The sequence below is a fragment of the Varanus komodoensis genome, unplaced genomic scaffold, assembly GCF_004798865.1.
Source record: "Varanus komodoensis strain SLA01 unplaced genomic scaffold, ASM479886v1 scaffold30, whole genome shotgun sequence".
NCBI lineage: Eukaryota > Metazoa > Chordata > Lepidosauria > Squamata > Varanidae > Varanus > Varanus komodoensis.
Window position 1 is genome coordinate 4,901,149 of NW_025335762.1, and position 9,102 is coordinate 4,910,250.

Consider the following 9,102-nt stretch of genomic DNA (forward strand, 5'->3'; position numbering starts at 1 on the left):
CCAAGTGACTTGCATCCCCCAAAATTGCACAACTGTGTGAACCCTGTCAATTTCAGGACAAAAATTTTCACAATCTCAGCTGTTCTAAAACCCAAGGTTTAGATCGAAAAGGTGACCCATACTTTAATCTGTTATGTTTTCAGTGCTGCTGCAGATTGTTTTCTGTGTACATTAACTGGGCAGAGTTCTTCATTTTAATAATGAGTGTGGAAACTGGTCTTTTCGCCCTAAAACAGAAATACTGGTGTGGCTTGGGCAAGGCAAGAGGGATGCGTGTGCAGGTTTTGTGGAAAAATATTCACAAAAAACAGGGTTTCCCTGTTTGAATCTGGAAAGGAGGCTGGGCAAATGGATTCTTGGGAACTTGAAGTGAATGTGGCATGTAGACATTTTTATGCAATTCCATACAGACTATCAGCTCATCCAAGTTCTTAATCTGAACCATAGAATCAGCTCCTTTTGGAGCAGTAGGAAAGGCTGGTATATCAAATGTTTCAAAATGTAGGATTCAAAATGTTTGCCTGGTTTCCAAGGGGTTGCATGTTCCCAGTGAAAACATTGAACTTTCTTCCTTGAATAGCTAATTCTCATATGTATCTGACACTTCCTGAGATATTTGTTTTAAAGACAGTTGCATGGAATTTGGGACACAGTCCTTACTCCCTTAAATACAATTTACTTGAATCCTAACCTAAATTTTCTGGAGGATCTTTGGTCACATCACATAAGATGTATTACCCTTTATGTCTTTTGCCTTTCAAGTTCAAGGCAAATAAGATCAGTGCATGTTAACCAGCAAAAGCAGCATATGAAACAGTAGAAAGAATCAGACAAATCTAGAGTAGCATCCAATGAGAATTAAATGAAATGGCTTCAATCCCATTCATTTCAAAGGTTCCATTCTTCATAGGACTAACATGGACATTCACCCAAACTATCTGGATAGAAAAGTTTCTGGCTGACATCCAATTTTGTCAGTGTCAGTGTAAAAGGTAGGACATGGTTCTATCAATTGTGTCCCCAGTGCTCATAAACTTTCTGGCTTCCAGTGTAGGGTAGCGAGACCATCTTGACCTCCTATTCTGCATTTCAGATGGTTATTTTCAACCATCTCACTGTGGTCAAGGGCTTTGAAGGTGGAGAAGAGCAACCTGAACACCCCATATCCTAGCGGCCTTGATCACCTTCCCTGCTTGTCCTCTGAAGAGCCCTGTTTGCTTCTCTGACATCAAATTTCCAGTCTCGAAGCATCCAGCAAGTGGCTTTCCATGCCAGCTGCAAGACGGAGGAGTGGAGTAGGGTACCCAGCTCCAAGATCATAGCTTTGTTTCTGACCTCAGACCTGGGAATCGATATCATATGGCCCCCTAAAAGCTGTCTAGGGGCCATGGGATTGCGCTCAAAAATAGCTTTTTAAAACCCAGCAAAACAAGCACAGTAACGAGTAACAAAATGGATTACAAACAGGGATAAAGAAACTGCTTTTGCACAGTCCTATTCGGGATGCATATCGCATGCAGACCGGTTAATTACAGCTCGCAGCATAAACAGGCAAGGCAGCAATTCAGAGTGTTAAGATCTGACTCCCTTTGTTAAAGTGACTGGAATAAAGAAGAGAATCTTACTTCTGCCTTCGTACAATTTGGTAGTGCTGACAAAGGCCCCGATGCCGCATACATGCAACTCTACGCTCCTTTCCTGGATCAGTGGCCCAAGGGAAGAAAAGCGGCAGGAGGCGTCCTCTCGCCCACCGGGATCCCTGAGCACCGGCCGTCGCCGGCTCGCCTGTCCAAGGAAGAGGGCGAGCGGCGGGGCTGCGCGGGCGCACGTCCAGGCGGCACCGTCCTCGGCTTGCTGGCGCGAGCGCGGTGCGGCCGGGCGGCTCTCGCCATTGGCTGGGGCTGCGGTGGCCTGACGAGTGACGTCACGCGGGCCCCGCCCAGCCGGGACGGGGCTCCTGACGCCTTTCGCTGCGAGGGGCCGCTGCCCCGCCGAGAGCGGGGGCCGCGCAGGGCTCGGGGCGGCGCGCAGCGGGGACGGACCGAAGCCCGAGCGCGGTGCGAGCGGAGCTCCTGCGGCGGCGCGGCTTGGCTTGGCTGCAACGGGCTCTGCGGCAGAGAAGCGTGTTCGCATTCCATGCATGGGAGCGCAGCAGGCCGCCTAGATACTGGTTCCTGCATGATGCATTATCTTGCAGAATCGGCAGCGGGGAATACCTTTGCAGGGCCCAGAGACCTATTATTATTATTATTATTATTATTATTATTATTATTATTATTATTTCTATACTGCCAGATGTTCATCATCATCATCACCACTTTGGCTCTCAAGGTGGCTTTCGATTTAAGTATGGCATAAAGTCAGCCTATACTGAGGATACACGAACACTGATAGAAAGGCCCCATTCTCATTAGGTGAGACTATTTGGGCTAGAACACTTCAGCATGTACATAAGGGTTGGTTAGCACAGGTGCTCATTAGCAAACCCATTTGCTGGGTGTTGATCTTTATGTCAGTAAAATGCCATCCGCGTTCAAAAGGATATGTACGTATTTGCAGGCTTGGGGGAATCTTGAATGTTTGCAAAAAATACGTTTGAGAAAAACAACCTCTGAGGATTGGGAAGAGGTGAGGAAACATGCTGACTGACAATTTAGAAGAAAAGCAAATTTGGACTGGAACGGAACGGAACGGAATGGAATGAAGTGTCTTGGGAGAAGAAGTGTCCCAAAGCGATGTTTTATAGCAGGTCCCACTTTTCATTGAGTGCTTTCTGTACCTAGAAATCAATATCCCAGCCCAACATGTTCAGGAAAAGAGCTCTGAACTAGACATCTCTCTGATCCCTCATTTTCTGTGTGCCAGGATGGATTAATTTGGACCAGATTGGATTGGAGAACTGTTTAATTATGTGAGTTCTACCTGCAGTTCAACATCCGCTGTGATCTGCCTCTCATGGACAGAACTAGTCTCAGTAGCTTCAGTCTCATCAGTGGAATTTGTCAACAAATTTGTATAAATGGAGTTCCAAAATGTGTCCTTTGTACATTTCATTTATTCCTCAAAGAAGAAAAGAAACATTGCAATAACTGGGACACCCTCTTTTCGGTTTTGTTATTTCTCAAAACTTTTCCCCCAGGTAGACGGGGGTGGGGGGGTGGCAAAAATAGCACAAGGCAGTGGAACCTAGTCTCCAGACAATGGCATCCTTGTAGGACGGCATTTATCGACAGCATCCTTTGACCTCCTACGGAGAGCGATGAAAACATGGTTGGGAAGTCACACACGACTAATATTTAATGTAGGCAGGCAGTGAGCCAAAAACTTTAACGAAGGTCCCCAGAGGCCCTGCTGTGAGATTAGAATATGGTGCAGACAGAATAATTCATGGTTTTTAGGGGGCCCTCTCTGCAGAGCAGCTGAGTCTTTTGAATGGCACCATAGCTGGGAGCCAGCACTAACATTCTCTTCCCAAGGATTACGCTTGTAGGGTCAAAGCAAATTCCCATGTTCTTGATGCTTGGGGGAGTGAGGATGTGTTATGACAGAAGGGTCTGTATATGCGGCAAGCATTGCTCCTTTGAGTGAGAGGTGGAGAAGGGGCTAAGAGAAGAGATGTAGGTGAGGGTTGTGAGGCAGGCCACCACAACTCAGGTATGTGGATGCAGTCAAAGTGTACGGTTTAATTGTGAAGAACCCCATATTGCCCTTGTGGAATTGAGGTCTATTTGTATCTGTACACCATAGACCTTTATGTCTATGTTACTTCTATATCAGGCTGTATCCTCCCTACTGCAAGGGTGAGGAACCTTTGGCTCAGGGGCGGCTTTCGGCCTGCCCATCCCTCTGCAGTTCCTGCAGATAGCCATGCCCCTTCCCCTGGCTTCCATTCCCTGAACCACCATCATTCAGTGGTTTGCCAGATACTGCGCATTTCCCCCACCCCTGCATTCCAGTGGGAGGTAGAGCATCAAGGACAATTTGGATAGAGCATCAAGAAGGCAATCATCTAATCTGAAAACAAGACTTTTCACTATGAGAATGAGCCTTAATGAGCTGTGGGCTCAGACACTCATCCCTCCTCTCTCTTCTTCCATGCCTGATTCAAGGACAAAAGCTCCCACTTTTCATCCTAAATGAACGATTCTCCCCCTGTGATGATAGATCTCCAGTAATGATGATTCACTTTGATTATGGCTGGAGGAAACAAGTCATAGCAAATGGAGGGTTCTGATGTCTTTTCAGATGTAAAAAAGGCACGAGAGGACAAATTATTATTATTATTATTATTATTATTATTATTATTATTATTATTATAACATTTCTATGCTGCCCCTTGCTGAAACCTCGGGGCGGCTTACAACACAATAAAATACATTGAAATACAATAGAACATAATAAATTACCATTAAATACAAAAATACACTGAGTTACAAATATAAAATTTGAGCCCAAGTTCCATTGTTTCCCTTTCTTGTAGCCAGAAGCCAGCATTGGCACCAAAGGTAAGCATGTCTGGGCACCTGGTTTGGGCACACACTGCAGCATGGGGCCACAGACAAGAGCTCCCTGGAGCTGCGGATCTTCTATCCTGCTTGTTCTGTTGGGTCTTGCTCTGGCCCAGGCAACAGAGATGGGGAGAGGGAGAATCAGTAGATTCATGAAGGATCAGCCATGAGGAGGGCAACAAGGATGATCTAGAATTTCTCTGTTCTAGAAACGGGGCCCTATGAGGACAGAATGAAAGAACTGGGCATATTTAGCCTTGAGATGAGAAGACTGAGGGGAAACAGGGTGGCACTCTACAAATACTTGAAAGGCTGTCACAAAGAGGAAGGGTAGGATCTCTTCTTGATCCCGAGTACAGGATACAGAATAATGGGTTTAGGTTACAATAAGCCAGGTTCTGGCTGAACATCAACATCTTTATTAATGATTTAGATGAGGAAGTACAAGGAAAGATAATCAAATTTGCAGATGATACAAAACTGGGCAGAATAACACACACCCTAGAAGAAAGAATGAAGATCCAGAGCAATCTTGATCAACTTGAACACTGGACTCAAAGCAACAGGATACGATTCAATAAAGACAAGTGCCAGGTCCTCCACACAGGAAAAATAAACCAAAGGCATTGATACAAGATGGGGAATACGTGGCTCCACAGACTGCAAAAGAAAAAGATCTCAGAGTAATTGTGGACAGTAAGCTAAGTATGAGCCAACTATGTGATGCAGCTGCCAAAAGGGTAAATGCTATTTCAGGATGTATCAACAGAAGTATTACTTCCAAATTATGAGAAGTAGTTGTTCCCCTATATTCATCACTAGTCAGACCTCACCTGGAATACTGGGTCCAGTTCTGGGCACCAAAATTTAAGAAAGATGCACGTAAATTAGAAAGGGTCCAGAGGAGAGCAACAAAAATGATCCAGGGTTTGGAAACACTGCCCTGTGAGGAGAGACTGGGAGAACTGGGCATGTTCAGCCTTGAGAAGAGAAGGCTGAGGGAGGACATGATACCCCTCCATAAGTACCTCAGAGGCTGTCACAAAGAGGAAGGTCAAGATCTCTTCTTGCTGATGCCAGAGGGAAGGACATGGAATAATCAATTCAAGTTGTGATAACCCAGATGCAGGCTGGACATCAGGAAAAGCTTCCTCACTGTCAGAGCAATGCAACAGTGGAACCAGTTGCCTAGAGAGGTGGTGGGCTCTCCCACACTAGAGACATTCAGAAAGCAACTGGACAGCCATCTGAGTGGGATGGTATAACATGGTGTCCTGCAACAGCAGGGGGTGGACTTGCTGGCCTTCATGGTCCCTTCCAACTCAGCTATTCTGTGGTTCTATGAGCAGAACGAACTTCCTGACTGTTACAACAATAGAACAATGGAAGCAATGACCTAGAGAGGTGCTGGGCTCTCCCACACTAGAGACATTCAAGTCCGGCAGCCAGCTGACAGGGATGCTTTAACTAGCACCCTGCACTGAGCAAGGAGTTGGACCCAATGGCCATTTTGGCTCCTTCCCACTCTACTGTTTTGCAGTAGGATTGCAAGCGAGCAGTAGCAATGATGGGGATGAGGATGAGTAGCTGGTAATCATGGCAGCGAGAAGATACGCTCTCTGCAAGAGGGACCCATTGAAAGTGACGTCCCCAAGGACCTCAGAAGCATGGAGCTGGCACTCCCAGAAGGCATGTTTCTACTGTGTTTTATGGGAGCCAGTTCCTTAGGATGAAACTAGAGCAGGAAGTAGGCAAAACAAGAGCATGAGAACCCGAACAACAATCTGAGCTGGGAAGTGCCTGTAGGCCTCATGCATATAATAAGCAACCAAGAAGACGTTCCAGTTTGCAAAAGACTTCAGGCTGCTCTAGAAATGGGGGGAGGAACACCGCTGGCCCTCTAGATGTTGCTGCTCCATCCTTGAACATCAGCCATGCCAGCTGGAGCAGATGGGAGTTGGAGTCCATTGATATTGGTTCCTAGTATTTCCTGACACCTGCTTGCTTTATAAGAGTCAGTCTCCTTCCTCAGAGGTGGAACCATGCCAAGCAGGGTTGTCACCGCTTCCCAGCTCTCTGCTGGATGAGCCACACTGGTCTGTTGAAGACTAGGCACCTGGCTCCAGCCTAGGACGCACTAACAAAGGAAGACCTTCTGGGCCTCCCTTGAAAGAGAACAGCGATTGGCAATTACCAAATGGTGCTGATCTGAAAAGCCAGGCCTAGTATTAAGAGTGTGACTTTTGTCATGAGGAAAGAAAAACAATTAGCATTCCTTTTGTGAGAGTATGCACGAATTGTTAGGAAGACGGGCTGATCAAAACCGAAAGAGAGCTCTATCCACCCACCAGCCCCTTTAGGATGGGGTCAACATGAGAACGGCAGGCCACTGGAAGGAACTGGAGTACTTGTGAGTGAATCCCACAGAACCTGGCACGAAATTGAGTTCGGCCGGCATTTCAGGCCCTGGCAGACAAGGTCAGCTTCTCTAGGGCTAAGAGAGAGATGAACCATGGGGCAGGTTAGGCTAAGGATAAGAAGCAAAACTGAACTCCACTTAGCACAAGGAGTGCATATGAAGGCAGCCAACTGGCCCCTCTGGGATAATTGATTAATTATTCTCATTGCATTAACTGGCATATTAGGTAAGGTTCGGTGCATCAAAAACTCATTAGGCAGGGTCAGTTGGGGACAAGTACAGTGGACTAATTCAACTGTCTTTCATGAAAGATGTCAGTAAAGGTGCTTTGGATGGGCAGTCTTGCCCTGACATCATTAGCGTATGGTTCAGGCAATTGATAAATTACAAGAGTCTGGTCCATTTTGCATAGTTCCTTTGTTGCTTACAGACTTACGGAGTTTCCAAACCAGCATGGAGACTTTACCCATCCTTCTTCCTTCTGTATATCCTGGATGTAAGCAAAATCTTGATGATAAACACTAAACCCTTGATGTACAGATTTGATCGATTGGAAACAAAACGGTTACAAACTGATACTAGATACATGCACCTGACTTTCAGAGCTGAGAGCATAATGCATTATTCATCTGACATCCTGAGTCTCGCTTTATGTTTGGGAAAAGCAGAAGAGCCATCCTGGAGCACACCGGAGGAGTAGCTAGTCCAGCTTTCTGTTCATGCAGGAGCCAACCAGCTGCCCATGGAAACTCACAAGCAAGACATGAACGCAGGAGCACCCTCCTGGCCATGTTCCAGAGCAACTGGTATACACAGGCATCTTGCCTCTGATACTGGACGTGGGATAGAGCTATCAAGAGTAGTAGTAATTGATAGTTTCCTATTCCTTGAATTGTCCTATAAAGCCACCCATACTGGTGGAAGTGAATGCCTGCTGTGGGAAGAAGTCCTCCTTTTATCCTGCTCAGGCACACATTTTGTTCCTGATTCTATACTTTTTTAGAAGTCTGTGACTGAAACGGAGGAACTTCAGCTCAGTGGTCAAGCAGATAGTATATGGCCTGCGGAAGCTCCCAAGTGGGATCTGGACACATCCAGCTAAATGCGTTAGGCATCCTAGAAGAGAAAGACCTCCCACCTGTCATTGTGGATCGTACTGGGCGAGATACATGAGGAGCCTGGCCTGCTATCAGGCAGCTTCCCCTAAGAAAATTTCTAGGCCTGCACAATCCACAATCTTTTAAAAGTACTGGGATGCAGTTTACTCCTTATGGGCCAAGGCAGCTCTTTCAACTGCTGTGAGATGATCGATGAACAATGCATCTTCAACACTGTTTGACAGAAGGTGAGGGCTGGGGGTTAGGGACTCTCCACGTGGTGTCGTAACAGTCAAGTGATGGAAAAAGTCCTGTTTCCAAGGAGACTACTAAGGAGAATTTAACATGCAGTCCATGCCCTTTCATTTGGAAATAAGACCCTTCCAGTGTCTTACTGGAAGTCTTACTCTCAAGTCAATGTGCACTTTCTCTGTTTGCTCTTCCACAAAGTTGCACCGCTCATTCCCAGAGAAGGGGCTTGGTATTAAAGCAATTTGAGTTGAACATGCGTCATATGTTCAGGAAAGGTCTCCTAGCATGCGGGGAGAGCCCGCATGCACATCTGATGTCCACTTAGATTGTGTTCAAACATTCAGGTGAATGAATGCCTGAGGTGACTGGGCATGATCGTTTTGACTTGTTCTACAAGCTGGTGTCCTTCAGATATTTTAGACTACATCTCACATCATCCCCAGCTAAGGGTGGTCTTGAGTGGGACCTGTGAGACCCACAGTCCAAAATATCAGGTTGGAGAAAGCTATCCTATTTACACATTCACTTCTAGATGATTTGTTGCATAACTAGTTCTTGTGAACTTTAGCCATGACCTAAACTGTGTGTATTATATCAAAGCATAGACCCCCGCCCCCCTGTTTGATATTTTCTAATTAAATGGGTTGGTAAAATATTTGCCAAAGGACACAATGCCATAGTCCAACAACAAAACAGTAGCAAACCTTTGGAAATCTAATTGGGCAAGATGTATTCAGAACAGAATTGCTTTGCATAAATACTTTTATATTCGTCATTGCTGGTTAAAAAGTCAGGACAAGGGTAGCTTTTTGGAGCACGTGCTGAA